The sequence below is a fragment of the Furipterus horrens genome, unplaced genomic scaffold (assembly GCF_987537825.1).
Source record: "Furipterus horrens unplaced genomic scaffold, mFurHor1.1.pri manual_scaffold_1, whole genome shotgun sequence".
NCBI classification, from domain to species: domain Eukaryota; kingdom Metazoa; phylum Chordata; class Mammalia; order Chiroptera; family Furipteridae; genus Furipterus; species Furipterus horrens.
In genome coordinates, this window is record NW_028327171.1 from 44,967,447 (window position 1) to 44,984,812 (window position 17,366).

At 37.2% G+C, this 17,366-nt stretch overlaps 1 protein-coding gene and 1 non-coding gene across 3 annotated transcripts in view; one reads left to right on the forward strand and one right to left on the reverse strand.

Moving 5' to 3' along the window:
- ABCC5 (ATP binding cassette subfamily C member 5) overlaps positions 1-17,366 on the reverse strand; it is an 85,844-nt gene that overhangs the window by 59,016 nt on the left and 9,462 nt on the right. The window lies entirely within an intron of this gene.
- LOC150020976 (small nucleolar RNA SNORA18) lies at positions 8,174-8,303 on the forward strand. Its single transcript, XR_016513714.1, has one exon. It is a non-coding gene; the product is annotated as a small nucleolar RNA SNORA18 (small nucleolar RNA).

Consider the following 17,366-nt stretch of genomic DNA (forward strand, 5'->3'; position numbering starts at 1 on the left):
CATCTGCCAAAATGGACTATATGCTGGGCCATGAAACAAACCTCAACCAATTTCAAAAGACGGACATAATACAGTGTATGGTCTTTGATAACTCAGAAACTCAGTGAGAATTCAGTAACAAAGATAACAAGGAAAACCTCCACATATTCAGAAATTATGCAACACACTTACAAATAATATGAGTTAAAGAAGACATCAAATGGAAATCAGTAAGTAGTTTCAGCTTAAATGGTAAGAAGAAATTATAACATTAAAATTTGTGGGATGCTGCTAACACGGAGCATAGGGTGAAATTGTGAATTGCCTTAAAATCATATATTAGAAAAGAAGAGTAAAAAATCAACGCTTGGCAAAATTTTCTATAATGGGCCAGACTACAAATATTTTAGGCTTTGTGGGCCAAGAGGTAAAACTGGGGATATTATGGAGGTACTTATATTACAAAAGAAAACAAATTTTCACAAAATGTTTACTGACAAAATTCAAAATATAATAATAATTGAGTACAACTTTTTTGTAATAAAGATTTACTAATAGAATGACATTTCACTCAATTGGAGTTTAAAATCGTTTTCCCTTTCATCAAAATCAATTGCAAATCTTTATCTGTTAATACCAATTTGTGACAAGATTTTACAATTTCCTCTTTGAAAATGTCTTTTCAAACCTGTGTAGATCATTTTCCATTCTTAACAGCAGAGCTCACTCCATGACCTAATCACAATATACTTTAAAAGTATTGTGGTTAATTTTTTACATTTTTAAACAGAAAGGCAAGGAAACACTTCCTTTTTGTACATAATACTCTGCAATAAAATATTTTATACTTTATTGAAAAAAAGAAAGAAAAATAAAAGAAGGAAAATGTCTTTTCACACACGTACTGCCAAATACTGAAAAGCAATCCATGAGCATATGACTTTAATTGAGCATATTTATCACTTGGAAGGCATTATAAAATTCTATTAGATCTTTCTCTTGACATTTGCCTTTATTATGACATTACATTATAGATTGATCACTTCCAATTGAAAGTTGGTGGAAGCTATTGAATGGCTGAATTAAACAGATTTTTTTATTGTGGCAAAATACATATAATGTAAAAATTTCCATGTTTACCATTTTTAAGTATAAAATTCAGGAGCATTAATTATATTCACAATGTTGTACAACCATCATCACTATTTCCAAAATAATGAGAATTTCTGAAAAACACTGCTGGAACTGTAATTTAAGCTCAGGAGGCGCGCGCATTTGTGTGTAAAATCTCCACTACAAATTTGCACAGGAATGGAGATCTCACTTCTTGTTTTAATTTTCAACAGCACAAGAAGTATACAGAGCAGCTGGACATCACTTATGCTTCGAACGTTAACTGTCATGGAAATTTATCACAGCACCATTTTACATTCCTACTAGCAATCTATGGGAGACCCAGTTTCTCCACATTCTCATCATCACATGCAACTCTCACTTTTTCAGTTTAGCTGTTTGAACAGATGTGGCTCAGTGTCTCCTCAAGATTTTAATTTGCATTGCCCTAATGGTTGATGATGTTTAGTATCTTTTCCTGTGTTTTTTTGCCACTCACACATCCTTTTTGGTGAAGTGTCTGCTCAAGTCTTTTGCCAATTTTCTAAGTGGATTGTTTTCTTAGTGTTGCGTTTAGAAAGTTATTTTCTATTATGGATTCAAATCGTTTGCCAGATGATTTGCAAATATGTTCTCCCATTTGATGGCATGTATTTATCTTCTTAATTGGGTCATTCAGAGAACAACAGTTAAATTTTGATCAAGTGTAATTTATTTACTTATTTTCCTTTATGGATTGTGCTTTTAGTGCCATGTCTAAGAACTTTTCATCTAACTCTAGGTCGTGAGTATTTTCTACTGTTTTTTTTCTAAAAGTTTTATAGTTTTTCATTTAGATCTATGATTCACCCTGAGTTAATTTTTGTATAAGGTGTAAGGTTCTTCTTCTTTTTTTTTTTTGCTTCTAGATGTCTCATTGTTTCAATACCACCTATTAAAGACTATTATCTCTCCATTAAATTGCTTTTCACCTATGTATAAATCAGTTGGCCAGACTTGTATGGGTTTATTTGTAGACTCTATTCCATTGGTCTATTTGTTTATCCCTCCACTGCTACCACTAACTTGATTACTTTAGTATGCAGCAGCAAGAGAAAAGAAGTAAATTACCTACAGGGGAGTTCCCATAAGACTGTCAGCTGATTTCTCAAAAAGAACTTTGCAGGATAGAAAGGATTGGCAAGAAATATTCAAAATCATGAAAAGCACCCAGATTGCTCTACCCAGAAAAGATATCATTTAGAATTGAAGGGCAGATAAAGAGCTTTCCACACAAGAAAAAACTAAAGGAGTTCATCATCACCAAACCATTATTATATGAAATGTTAAAGGGACTTAGTTAAGAAAAGAAGATTAAAACTAGGAACAATAAAATGGCAATAAATACACACCTATTAACAAGTGACTCTAAAAAGGAAATTAAGCAAATAAGAATAAGAGAGACAGAATCATGGATATGGAGAGGATTTTGATGGTTGCCAGATGTGAGGGGAGTGTGGGGGAAGGGGTGAAGAGGTGAGGGAATTAAGAAGTACAAATAGGTAGTTACAGACTAGCCATGGGGATGTAAAGTACAGTATAGGAGATGGAGTAGCCAAAGAACTTATACACATGACCCATGGACATGAACAATAGTGGGGGGATTGCCTGAAGGAGTGGGGGGTGCTGGGTGGAGGGGGCAAAGGGGGACAAAACAGGACAACTGTAATAGTTTAATCAACAAAATATAATTTAAAAAATAAAATGATAAAAAAAAAATCTGTTTATTACTTTGAGAAAGAGAGAGAGATATCAATTTTTGTCTCCCATATGTGCCCTGACAAGGGAACAAACCAGCAACCTAGATAAGCACCCTGACCAGAAATTGAAGGCCCAACCTTTTGGTGTATAGAATGACACTCCAAGCAACTGTGCCACACTGGCAAGGGTGAGGATAGAACTCTTGTAAACATTTATGCACTCAACATAGGAGCACATAAATATATTTTTAAAAATCTTGTTAAAAATAAAGGGAGAAATTGACAGTGATATTGGCATAGTAGGGGATTTTAACATCCCATTTACATCACTGGGTAGATCTTCCAGGCAGAAAATCACAAAGAAAATAGCGGCCTTACATGAAATATTAGACTGGCTGGATTTAATTGATATCATCAGAGCATGTCATCCCAAAGCAGCAGAATATACATTCTTTTCGAGGGCACATGAAACATTCTCTAGAATAGACCACATGTTAGGACACAAAACAAGATTCAATACATTTAAGAAAATTGAAATCATATCAAGCATCTTCTCTGGTCACAATAGTATGAAACTAGAAACCAATAACAACACAAAAACTGAAAACACACAAACACATGGATGAAAACTAACATGTTACTAAACAAAGAATGGGTTAACAATGAGATACAAGGGAAAAAAATCAAAATATAGCTTGAGACAAATGAAAATGATAACACAAAATCTACAGGACACAGCAAAAGCAGTCTAAGAAGAAAATTCATAGCATTACAGGTCTACCTCAAGAAACAAGAAAAATCTCAGATAAACAATCTAAACTTACAGTTAAAGGAACTAGATAGAGAACAAAGCCCAATGTGAGTAAAGGAAAGAAATAATAAAGATCAGAGCAGAAATAAACAAAATAGAGTCTAAAAAAACAATACAAAAGATCAGTGAAGCCACGAGCTGATAAAAGACTGATAAACCTTTAACCCAGACTCACCAAGAAAAATAAAATAAAATAAAATAAAATCTGAAATGAAAGAAGTAACAACTGACACCACAGAAATTCAACAGATCATAAGAAAATATTATGAACAACTATAAGCCAACAAATTAGACAATCTAGAAGAAATGGATAAATTCCTGTAAACATATTATCTTCTAAAACTGAATCAAAAAGAAATAAAATCTGAACAAACTGATTACAACTAATGAAATCAAAGCAGTAATCAAAAAACTCCCTACAAACAAAAGTTCTAGACCTGATGGCTTCACAGGTAAATTTTACCAAACATCCAAAGAAGAACCAACACCTCTCCTTCTCAAACTACTCCAAAAAAATTCAAGAGGCGGGAAGACTCCCAAACTCATTTTACGAGACTAGCATGATCCTAATTCCAGAACCAGATAAAGACACAACAAAGAAAAAAATTGTATGCCATTATCCCTGATGAACAAAGATGCAAAAATCCTCAATAAAATATTAGCAAACCAAATTCAGCAATACATTAAAAAGATAATACACAATGATCAGAACTGATAAATGAATTCAGTAAAGTAGCAGAATACAAAATAAATATTCAGAAATTGGTTGCATTTTTAGAAATCAATAATGAACTATCAGGAAGGGAAACTAAGAAAACAATCCAAATTACAATTATAACAAAAAAATAAAATAAATTTAACCAAGGAGGTAAAAGACACGTACTTGTAAAATTATTAGATACTGAAGAAAGAAAATGAAGAGGATGTAAATAAGTGGAAACATGTACTGTACTCATTAATAGGAAGAATTAACATCATTAAAATGTCTATACTACCCAAAGCAATCTATAGATTCAGTGCAATTTCTATCAAAATACTAATGGTGTATTTCACAGAACCAGAACAAATAATACAAAAATTTCTATGGATCCATAAAAGACCCGAAATAGCCACAGCAATCTTGAAAAAGAAGAACAAAGTTGGAGGTATCATGTTACCCGATATCAAACTATATTACAAGACCAGAGCAATCACAACAGGATGGTACTGTCATAAAGACAGACATATAGATTGATGGAAGAGAACAGAGAGCCCAGAAATAAACCCATGGCTATATGGTCAATTAATACTTGACAGAGGAAGCAAGAACATACAATGGGATAAAGGTTGTCTATTCAATAAATAGTGTTGGAAAAATTGGACAGATACATGCAAAAAAGTAAAACTAGACCACCAACTTATGCTACATACAAGAATAAACTCAAAATGGATTAAAGACTTAAATGTAAGACTTGAAACCATAAAACTCCTTAAAGAAAAACACAGGCAGTAAAATCTCAGACATTTCTCTTAGCAATATTTTTTCTGATATATGTTCTCAGAAAAGAGAAACAAAAGAAAAAATAAACAAATGGGTATACATCAAACTAAAAGTTTTTGTACAACAAAGGAAATCATCAACAAAATGAAAGACAACCTACTGAATGGGAGAACATATTCTCCAATGATACATACATTCAAAATTCATAAAGAACTCATACAACTCAACACCAAAAAACAAACAATCCAATTAAAAGATGGGCAGAGGACCTGAATAGACGCTTCTCCAAAGAGGACATACAGATGGCCGATACACATATGAAAAGATGCCCAACGTCACTAATTGTCAGAGAAATGCAAATTAAAACCACAATGAGATATCATCTCACACCTGTCAGAATGGCCATCATTAATAAATCCACAAACAAGTGCTGGCAAAGATGCAGAGAAAAGAGAACCCTCAGGGATTGTTGGTGGAATGCAGATTGGTGCAGCTACCGTGGAAAACAGTATGGAGCTACTTCAAAAAATTAAAAATGGAATTGCCTTATGATCCAGCAATTTCACTTCTGGGTATACATCTGAAGAAACCTAAAAAACTAAGTCAAAAGAATATAAGCATCCCTATGTTCGTTGCAGTGCTATTTACAATAGACAAGATCTAGAAAACAGCCCAAGTGCCCATCAATAAGTAAGTGGATAAAAAAAGCTGTGATACACATATATAATAGACTATTCCTCAGCCATTTTAAAAAAAGGAAAAAAAAAAAAAAAAAACGAATGAAATCTTACCATTTGCAACAGCATGGATGGACTAAGAAGGTATTATGCTAAGTGAAATAAGTCAGACAGAGAAAGACAAATGCCATATGATTTCACTTACATGTGGAATCTAAGGAACAAAATTAACAAACAATTATATTAAAACAGATGTACAGACACAGAGAACAGACTGATGATTGCCAGAGGGGAGGGAGGGTTGCAGGACTGGGTGAAATAGGGGAAGGGATTAAGAAGTACAAATTGGTAGTTACAAAATGGTCACAGAGATGTAAAGTTCAGCACAGAAAGTTTAGTCAATAATATTGTCATAACTGTGTATGATGCCAGGTAGGTACCAGAAATAGCAGGGGGAACACTTTGTAAAGTTTATGATTATCTAAGTAACCACTATGCTATACACCTGGAACTAATACAAAATAATACTGAAGGCAAACTGTAACTGAAAAATAAAATGTAAAAAAAGTGCTTAGCAAAGTATGGGGTATACAATGAACATTTAATATGAATTAACTATATTACCCCAGTGTAATCATCTGATAAGCCTTATAGTTTATCACAACTATTTCCTCTTTCCTTTAGTTTTCCCAGACTCTTTCAAGGTCAGGAAATTTATTTCCTTCCTCTTATGCTTTCCCTGCACCTGCATCCTACAGTGGGATGCTTCTGATAAGAGCTCCTGGAGGGCAGGCTGCCTTATTCTTTTTTGCATCCCTGGCCCCTAACACAGAGCTTGGCACTGTGTTAAATGTCAACTAAAATATCTTCATGTCACTTCATTATCTGCATCATTATCACTTAATGCTGCCTGATAAACCATTGAGGAGATCTTCTTAACCATTCTACTTCTGTTTCAATTATCCACTGCTTTACTTATTATCAATAGTATAATAAACAATTACAGTTTATTTTTCTCCTTCTGGATTATTTAAGATAAATTCCACTAGTGGGATTACAGAATTAAAGAATGTAGCTCCTAGCAATTAGACATCTATCCAGTTTGCTCAATTAACCTTATTAAAGAATATGTACTCCAGTGTAACTGCTAAAGAGAACTGCTATTAGCTTTAGTACGTTCAGTTCTGTTTTGTTGACCTGAGATTGTTTTTATCTCACCTCCTCTGGGACACTACCAAGAAGCAGAGAAAGCTAGGGCAATCTTCCTTGTTTATAGCCAGATCAACCAGCAAGAATCTGTGAAGGCAAACTGCTTACTCAAAGGTAACAGGAAATCTTGCGCAAATTTATTTAAAACAAACTAACATGGCATTTACTATGTGCTAGGTATTGTTTTAAATGCTTTACAGATATTAACGTAACCCTCATAACAATTCTATGAGGCAGGTGCTATTATTTCCCCCATCTGAGGCACGCAGATGTTGAATCGCACAGAGATTTGAATACAGGTTCCAGAGCTGAGGCTCCTGATCACTATGTTATGTGCCTTTAAAAGAAAAGAAAAGAAAAAAGAAGCAACCCCTGGCTGGTGTGACTCAGTGGATTGAGTGCTGGTCTGGGAACTGAAGGGTTGTCAGTTCGATTCCCAGTCAGGACACATGTCTGGGTTGTGGGCCAGGCCCCCAGTTGGGGGCGCACAAGAAGCAACCGCCGCACACTGATGTTTCTCTCCCTTTCTCCCTCCCTTCCTCTCTCTCTAAAAATAAAGAAAACAAAAGCAAATAAATATGACCTCATAGGTATCCTTTCAGACAGCTCTCTTCTCTTTCCCCAGGTGAGTACCAGATTAAAATAAACTGTGATCCTCTAATTCTGACTCTCTTACCTAACTTCATGATAAGTAAATGGTAGTTTCCAAAGTCAAAGTCACAAGCAGATGATTGGAACACTAGGATGTAAATAAACTATTTTTAATTAATTGCAAAACTGCACTTCCTGATTGTTTTTAAACCAAAGATGAGCAGATGCTAAAAGACAGATACATTATAAACTTGCTTTTATTATATAATAAAAGCAAGTTTATACGACCCTGCTCAGATATGTCATACTTGTAACTATTTGGTTGGATGTTTAATTCTCTTCCTCTCTAGGCTTCCTAAAAAAGCTTACCTGGGCAAGCATGCCAGGAGAAAAAAAAATGTGTCTGTTTAAAGGTAAAAATAAATTTATCCTACTACATTAACATTCTGCAAAGTGAGTTATCAACATTCTAAGACTGAATGGATTAAAAACGGAAATGAACCAAGAGAAAAGACTTAGTATATTCAAGCCATAAGGGCTTACTATAGGAAGGCATAAATAACATGACAGGGTAGTTAAGGACTATCCTGATGGGGGGTTTTCTGTACACCTGCATCGTTGGAAACACCTCACAGAGTAATATGTTGCTTCCTTTATTCACAAAACTATGTGTTAGAGCTGTGGGGAGGAACTGTATCACGACAGAGTTGCTAAAGCTATGAAAGACCTAACAATTAAATATTTTTTATTATAGGTATTTGTATATCCTGAAGAGCTGTACTATTCTAGGATGTGGTAACTTAAGAGTAAATATGATCAGAACTTACTCATGATTAAAGGGTGTCTGAAATTGAGAAACAGGGCAGATCCACCTACTTTGACCCTAACTGTGGCCCTAAAGTAAATTGTTTGAAGAAATTGGGTCCCAATGATTATAGGTGGGGAATTTTTGAACTATGTCCATAGTCAAGTGGAGATCAAAGAAACCCAACTAAAAGAATTGTGGACTGACTGACAAGACAACTGTATTCAGCAAAAATTATTTTAAAAAGGGATTAAGACTCAAACTTGAGAGGAACTAAGGTGGTGGAAGGAATTAGAACATGTGAAATCCCTCAAATAAAAATTTATTAACTTTAAATAATTGTGCCTATTCTACACATAATTAAAAAAAAAAAAAACCTTTACACTTTTTGCAGAAAAAAAGTAACATGACAAGGTAGGGAAACAAGAGTCAGAGAATATTTCGGGGGACCAATAAATACCAGATTGGATATGAACTAACTCATATCCAGGTTTTACACTGTATATGAATCCATCTGGAATTAACCCCCCAAAATTACATAAAAATGATAAAATGAATAAGATATAGAAAATTAAGCCCAGCTATGGAAAGGAGATCACCTCTATTTTTTCCTAAAGCCAGAAACTATTATAGGTAAGATGGATGGGTTTAATAATGAAGAGAAAAACTTTTTGCATAATGAAGTTAGCATTAAGGGGAAAGGAAATAAAGCTAAAGAAGTGACCAGGTAACTAATATATTTTGAATAGTCAGCTTTTCTGAAAAAGACATGATTTTATAAGCCATCATTCAACAAATATTTACCGAGGGGTTGGTTACATACCAGGCACTGCTCTAGGTGCTGGGGAAGCAGGAGAAAGCAAACTGACCCTGCACCTCTAACCACTGCCTTTATACTGATTATGTTCCAGAATTTCTAAAAGGTCAAAATCCAGAATAATCTACTAAGTTGATTCAAAAGCTTCTCTCTCTCAACTTCTACATTCAATGTCACCAACCAGGAAATATAAGTTATTTTAAAATAAAACTATATATACCTTAATACAAATAGATAAAAACCTAATACACGAAGAAGAAAAAGGTAAGACAAACGGACATCATCTGAACAACGCACCGATTTTTAATATACCATTAGCAGGTAGGTACTCAGGAGAGCAAACTGGTAATATGTAACATTTTAAATTCTCTGACTCCATAACTCTACTGTATGAAGGAAATTTTTCCACGTGAAAAAAAATAATTTTAATCTAGTGATTTACTGGGAACTAAATGCCTAAAACAAGATTAGTGGTTACACTCAGTTTAGTGCTGTTCAACATAAATATAGTGAGAGCCACAAATGTCATCTGACGTTTTCTAGTAGCCACATTCAGAAAGAACAAGATATAGACTTCTGGCCAAGATGGAGGCCTAGACAGACACGCTGGGTCTCCCTCCGCAACTAAGAAGGAATACAACTACCTCAAAACTAGAGACAACCAGAAGTTCCAGAAAATGAAGCTGCATGAAAGTCCAACAAGCAAAGATATAAAGAAGAAATACTCAACCAGACAGGTAGGAGGGGCGCAGCTGGGGTAGACAGGAAGCAGTGTGCGCCAGCAGCGGCTGAGGCAGCAGCAGTGGCAGGCCAGCAGAAAGCAGAGTCACACATTAAAATAAGTAGGGAGGGACACCTGGGAGCGCTCCCAGCACCAGACCAGACCAGACCGCACAGCTCACAGCTCCAGCGCCCGGGAAAATAAAGCCTCATTGCTTCTGACTATGCAAACCAGTGGGGGGCTGGGGCAGAGGGAGAAACTGCCAGTCTCTCAGCAGAGTCCGCTTATTTAAAGGGTCCCCACGATCCTAGAACGTCCACAGACCCACCCACTCTGGGAACCACAACCAGGGCAACAGCTAGAGGGTTGCCAGTCCCATATGGGAAGCAGGAGAAGAGCCTGGAAAATGGGCGAGTACTGAGCAAGCGCCATTGTTCCCTCTCAGACCCCTCCCACATCTATAGCGCCACAACCTGGTGAAACAGGTCACCCTGTACTGACGAACACCAAAGGCTCTGCCCCTTACAACATAAGAGGTATGACAGTTCTACCTAAGACACAGAGGCAAACACAGGAGCCTGTCAAGTTGAGGAGACATAGAAGTATGGCCCCAAAGAGGGAACAGATCAAGGTTCCAGTGGGAGAATGAATTGATGAGGAGATAGCCAACCTAACAGATGCAGAGTTCAAAACACTGGTGATAAAGATGCTCACACACTTGACAGATATACTTGAGTACAGCAAATGCACAAAGGAAGAAGTGAAGGCTAAGCTAAGTAAAAGGAAGAAAAATCCACACAAAACCAATGGTGCAGGGAAGGAAACTGAGGTTCAAATTAATGATTTGGAACATAGGGAAGAAACAAACAGTCAACCAGTACAAAATGAGGAAATAAGAATTGAAAAAAAACAAGAAGCTTAGGAACCACTGGGACAACTTTAAACGTGCCAATGTCCAAATCATAGGGGTGCCAGAAGGAGGAGAGGAAGAGCAAGAAATTGAAAAGCTATGTGAAAAAAATAATGAAAGAAAAATTCCCTAATTTGGTGAAGGAAATAGACATACAAGTCCAGGAAGCACAGAGAGTCCCAAACAAGTTGGACCTAAAGAAGACCACACCAAGACACATGATAATTCAAATGCCAAATGTTAAAGATAGAGAATATTAAAAGCAGCAAGAGAAAAGAAGAGAATTACCTACAAAGGGGTTCCTAGAAGATTATCAGCTGATTTCTCAAAAGAAACCTTGTAGGCAAGAAGGGACTGGCAAGAAGTATTCAAAGTGATGAGAAGTAAGGACCTACAAGCAAAATTACTCTATCAAGCAAAGCTATCATTTAGAATGGAAGGGCAGATGAATGCTTCCCTGACAAGGTAAAGCTAAAGGACTTCATCATCACCAAGCCCTTATTATGTGAAATGTTAAAGGGACTTATTTAAGAAAAAGAAAATCAAAACTATGAACATTAAAATGACAACAAACTCACAACTATCAACAACTGAATCTAAAAAATAAAAACAAACTAAGCAAACAACCAGAATAGAAACAGAGTCATAGGTATGGGGATCATTTGGAGGGTTATCAGCTGGGAGGGGGAAGGGGAATAAATGGGGAAATGGTACAGGGATTAAGAAGCATAACTGGTAGGTACAAAATAGACAGGGGAAAGTTAAGAATAACATAGGAAAGGGTGAAGCCAAAGAACTTACATGCATGACCCATGAACATGAACTAAGGGAGGTAGGATTGCTGGAGGGAAGCGGGGTACTGTGTAGAGGGGAGCAAAGGGAAAAGAAGTGGGACAACTGTAACAGCATAATCAATAAAATATACTTAAAAAAAAAAGAAAGAACAAGATATAGGTGAAATTAATTTTAATAATATATTTAACCCAACATATACAACAAAATCTTATCTTTTAACATGTAATCAATCAAAAGTTATTAATGAGCTATTTTACACTCTCTTTTTCTTTTCTTTTGTACTAAGTCTGGCTGGCTCACAATAGGATCACCAGGGGAAATCTGGTCCATACCTTATACATAAGCACGTCTCAATTCGGACTGGCCGTGTTTCAAACACTCAACAGCTACATGTGGCTTGTGACTACAGTATTGGACAGTATAGCCCAGTAGTTCTCAAGTGAGGGTGATTTTGCTTGCCCAGGGCCCATCTTGCAATGTTTGGAGCCATTTTAGTTTTCACTACTAGCATCGAGTGGATAGAGGCCAGAAATGCTGCTGAACATCCTGCAATGCACAGGACAGCCCCCCGAAACAAAGAAGTATCTGGTCCCAAATGTCAGTCGTGCTAAGGCAGCCCTAGATAGCTAAACAGCTAAACCTGATGTACGCTGATCTAGGAGGATATATTTTATGAGGCCTGTGTTTTTTTACATTATGATGCTTTAAATCCTTTTCAGAAGTAACTTTTTACAGACTCTCCTGGAAAGGGATGAGGGTATATTTCTCTTCATTTCTCTCAAGGAGCACTACACACACAACAAAAGCTCCTCCAAGGCCAGATGACACAGCCACAGCGAGAGGAGTCTGCAACAGTTGGTTTTTTCCAAGGGGAAAATAACTGTTTGATTCAGGAGTTGAGAAAACATTAAACAAGGAAATCCTACTGCTATTTATATCTTCCCAAGGACTATATGACTAGGAGACACTGAGCATTGTTTTTCCTACCAAGGTGATGCAGACGGAGTAGGGTGGGGACATGGGAAGCTAAAAGGGAACAATGAAATTCAGGTTCTACTATAGTTCAACCAAAGATCAGGGAAACACAGTCACATACATGCCCATCTGGTGAGGGCAACAAGGAACATGCGATCCACAAGTGAACAGAGATGCTTGTACAAGAGACCTGCCCTGTTCTGTGTGCACTAACACCATGCCTGTGTCTGTGATAACACAGCACACCCACCACACTGCAGGGACACACACCGCTTATCTAGTTTGTCCCATCTCATTTTCACAGGCTGCCAGAGTGGAATGTCTGCTGACAGGACAACCATGGGCTTTCCCCTGTATGGAGGCCCCTGGGACAAGCTTCAGGGGCCAGAAATCATTCTCCAGGCTAAACAATCCCTTCCTGACAGCTGGGTGACAGCAGGGTGGCCTTCCTGAGCCTGGGGACTGAGGATTCATCCAAGTTCTTGTGAATGTAGAGATGTCAGGCATTGACTGGCAACCCAGAGATGCCTCCCAGCTTCTGAGGGGATTAAAAGCTGCGCTACTCCTCTTGTCTGGCATGTCCCACAAAGACAGCAGTCTCTGGGGCACAATCAGAATATCCTACAGCATATTCTCCCTCCCCTCCCCTTAATTCACAAGACCTTAACACAAACACAGAATGGGCAGCCTCTTCTTTTCAACCTTTCTGGTCCAAGTGAAAGCTTTTCTGTACATGGCCCAGCCTCCTAGGGAGACACATTTTTAAGGGGAACTGTTGTGCAATTTTAGATACAGGTTTCAAGAGACTCAAGATATTAAAAACTAAATTAAAAAGAAATTAACATTTTCTTTTAAATTAACAAAATTTAAAGAGACAATGCCCTCCCAAGACCAGCTGATATCGGGCTTTTCCATCTTCCCTATCCCCAAGTTAAAGAAACCTACCAAGGACATTTCCTCTTTTATTCTCATCACATCTGTACTTCAATGGGTTATTTACAGGATCCTGGCCAACTCAAGCTCTTCCCTTAAGAACTTCCAAATCATGGCCAGTTTAGTCAAGGGGGACAGCAAAATGTTACAATGAAATCTTTATGAGGAGGAAGCAAAATAAAGTGGAAAGAGCCTACTATTCAGTCAGGAAACTGGTAATCTCAGCCCTACGGGTCAGCAGCTATGAATTAATTTACACATTTCATCTGTAACTACTAGTTCACTCATCTGTAACTGTGCCATGTTGCCTCACGCTGAGGATCAGCTGTTAATAAACCAATGGATATAACTGCACATCACCACCATGATAAAAGTGTTTTCCCACAGTTCCTAATCCAGTGTTACTCTATAACCAGCAGGAATTTGAGGGCTTTTAGTTGTTTCATAAATAAGCTAACTTCCAAGGAACTTATTCAAAGTTCCTATTACACTGGGGTGTGAGATTCACTTTGTTATTAAATGATAAGGTTTCTAGGGATCACACTGAACATGAATCACGGGAGGTTAAAAAACCTTACAGGAAACACAGGGAGTCCCACTGGTTGAGGGAATAGAAGAGACTTCATCCCATGACATCTAGGGCAGAAGTTCTCAGTGCCGGATACACAACAGAATCACCAGGGGAGCTTTAAAACAACACTGATGCCTGAGAGCTACCCCAGAGACTAGTTTAAATACTGCATCAGTATTTTTTGAAAGGTTCTTCAAATAACTTTAATATGCAGCCTGGGCTGGGAATCATTGATTCAGATAGTAGAATGTTGTCTTTTGCATTTGACAAAATCTCTTAAGAGTTTCAGGCTTTGGCTTTAAAAAAAAAAAAAGGCCCAAATGAGATTTATAAATAAAACTTCCTTGAGTGCCTAGTACCACGTTAAATGCTCTATATAAGACATCAGTGGTAGCATCATGTGACCCTCCCAGACCTCAGAACTGGCTGGAACTGCTGACAATGGTGAGAAGCAAACAAAACATGATGATTTGGGCAGTTTGGCTATTTTGCTACTGTAAGAATACAACATTTAAGAAAACTAAGTGACTGTTCAACAATGTATCAGCTTTCGTAAATAGAAGTTTTCATCTGCTACAATAGAGTTAAGACGATTCTTTGAACAGCTAATTCAAGACGATTCTTTGAACAGCTAATTCAAAAAATAATATTAAGTAATTTAAACATGTATAACACCTAATGATCTAAATAGGCTAACTCCCTGAAAAGGGCATAGGGAGGGAAGGGAGAGACGAGTTTAATCCTACTTATCAGAGAACTTCAGTGTGGCCAATTAACTTCATATTAGTCTGTAATTTTGATGTTAACAGATTCAACTGTTGCAAAACTTTCTGCAGGCCTAGTTTCCTGTTCTGTCATTAATATTTTAATTTCTGATTAAGAGAGAGGGAATGAATAGTGAGGCATTAAAAAGAATTTGCAGAAGGCTACCTAAAAGCAGAACCAAGATTTCATTGAAAAAGTTTTCATTAAGCATTTGTAGCTTCCAAGTTATCCATCTTAAAATAAAGACTGAGGTATTTAAAACTGCTTTAAAAAGCAGGAAGCTAGTTCCAATTCTTTTCTTCCTTTTTAACAGAAAGCTCCTTCAACTCAAGCCAACAGGCTATATTTACCTCACTTAAGCAGCACTTCCTAGGAAAGCAGCAGCAGCCCTGTCGCAGCTCGTAAAAGAGCTTAGGATCAAGGCCAGCCTCAGGAGACCCACAAAGACCCACGTGCTGTGTGGTTCAGTTACCATGCGGCAGAGCCCCTTGGGCTCTGCACCAATAGCAGCGCTGTTGTCATCCCCACCAGAAAGCTCTGGACTGCTACTGGAGACCAACACCTGGCACCAGGCCAGATGCCCTTATCTTACTCGTACTGAGCTCTATAAAGCTTTATGGATGTTTACAGGAGGAAAAAAAAAAAAAAAAAAAAGCAGGTGTTCTTACTCATCCTGTCACTGATTGTGCAGAAAATGTGCTGAGTCACTGCGTACCAATCAAGAGAAAAATCGTGCAGACTGCAAATATGAATTTCCTTCACCCTGAAAACACAAGGGTATAGACAAATTCACACACCCTTAGTCCTTAAGAAAAAGCTTTCAGAGTCAAACCCTCTAAAAGTGTTAAGGCACTAAACAAAACTACTTCCTAGTAACAATAGTTGTCTTTGGGTAGAGGGGATAATGGTGATTTATTTTTTCTATAATATTCTATAATTTGCACGTTTTCTATAATGAGATCATAATTCTCACCTAATAATATATCTCAGAATCATATTTCCTGGTGATGAAGAGATTAGATCCACATCCTGATCTCTAGGATATAACTTCAAAATATTTCAACTCACTGATTATGAAAATTCCAGCCCAGGTTAAAGGGTCAGCCTAACATGAAACTAAAGGAAATGCTAAGTAAAGGTCACTGGACTTTGTGAATATATGCTTTGTTACCTTGCCTAGAGGCAGAACATTTTAACTTGCTAGAAAGAACATTCCACCAACAGTACACTTTTGAGAGAAGGGAAAAAAATAAAAGACAGAAAGCAGTCATACGGGCACATGAACTTTAGTTGACTTCTGCTTATTTTCCATTCTTCCTCCTTTTCTAGATTTGACGTGCTAATGAAAAACAAGTCACCCTAAGCTCTGGTCTGGGAGCAGTAAGAAAACAATTACACAATAAAAAAGGTTGGCAAAGCATTAAATAGCTTTGTCCTGCTTTTGCTTATACTTTAATTTAAAGCAACTAAAATCCAAACTCCTTGGCCTATTATTTAAGAACACATACATCATCTGAAACTTACTAACCTATTCCTCTATATCTACATGATCCTAGTTGGCCCTGTCCACAACTTTCTTCTGCCAGGCATGTTCTTCCTTTTTCCAAATTCTACCTATTCCTCAAGTCTCCCATCAATTGCTACCTCCTCCTGAAGTCTTCCCTGATTTCAAAGACTGAAACACTCTTGCCTTCTCATTAATTTCCATAGCATCTGCATTACAGTAATCTATGTACATGTCTACGAGTTTAAGCTTCTGTTGGAGGGTAGGCAGGTCCAGCATCAAGATCTCTTTATATGCAGCAGATCCACTTCATTCAGTGCTGTGCATGCATCTTGGAAAGTGCTCAAATGTTCACTGAACTTAAAAAATGAAAAAGCACCACATCTTAAAATAAAGAAACAAACCAGGGCTCATGGAGTTATGTGATCTACATATGCCTATGTATGCGTGCAATGATAAGAAAAGGAGCTGTGCCCTGAGAACCATGCCTCAGCTGCAGTACAGTGTTAAGGAGTGGTCTAGACATAAATCTTCATGTCTGCTGAAATTACACCAGCCTAACACCAGCCAACGTTAGTACTTAGGTCAAAGAACTAACAGCAACAGGAAGCACCCGTAGTAGCACCTCAGGATTAAAGGATGTCTGCTAAGCATGGACTTGTGTGTGGCCACAGAATTAACTTAATAGTCCTAAACAAAGATAGGTGTGAAAATGCATCATTTTTACTTTCATAATCTCTAAACAGATGCGGCACAAATATTTGAAAATGTGACTGACAAAAGCAATTTTCCCAAAGAGTATTTCAAAGGAAAGATGTGTCCACAATACTAAAATATTGGCAAACTGTGCACTCGGCAACTTTGCTTACAGATTGATTTAAAAAAAAAATCACTGGCCTGTTTAAAATCAGAATTTGTTCCTTGGTGCTTTGCTTCTGACTTTGGACCAACTAAGGCTACTGATGGTGAGT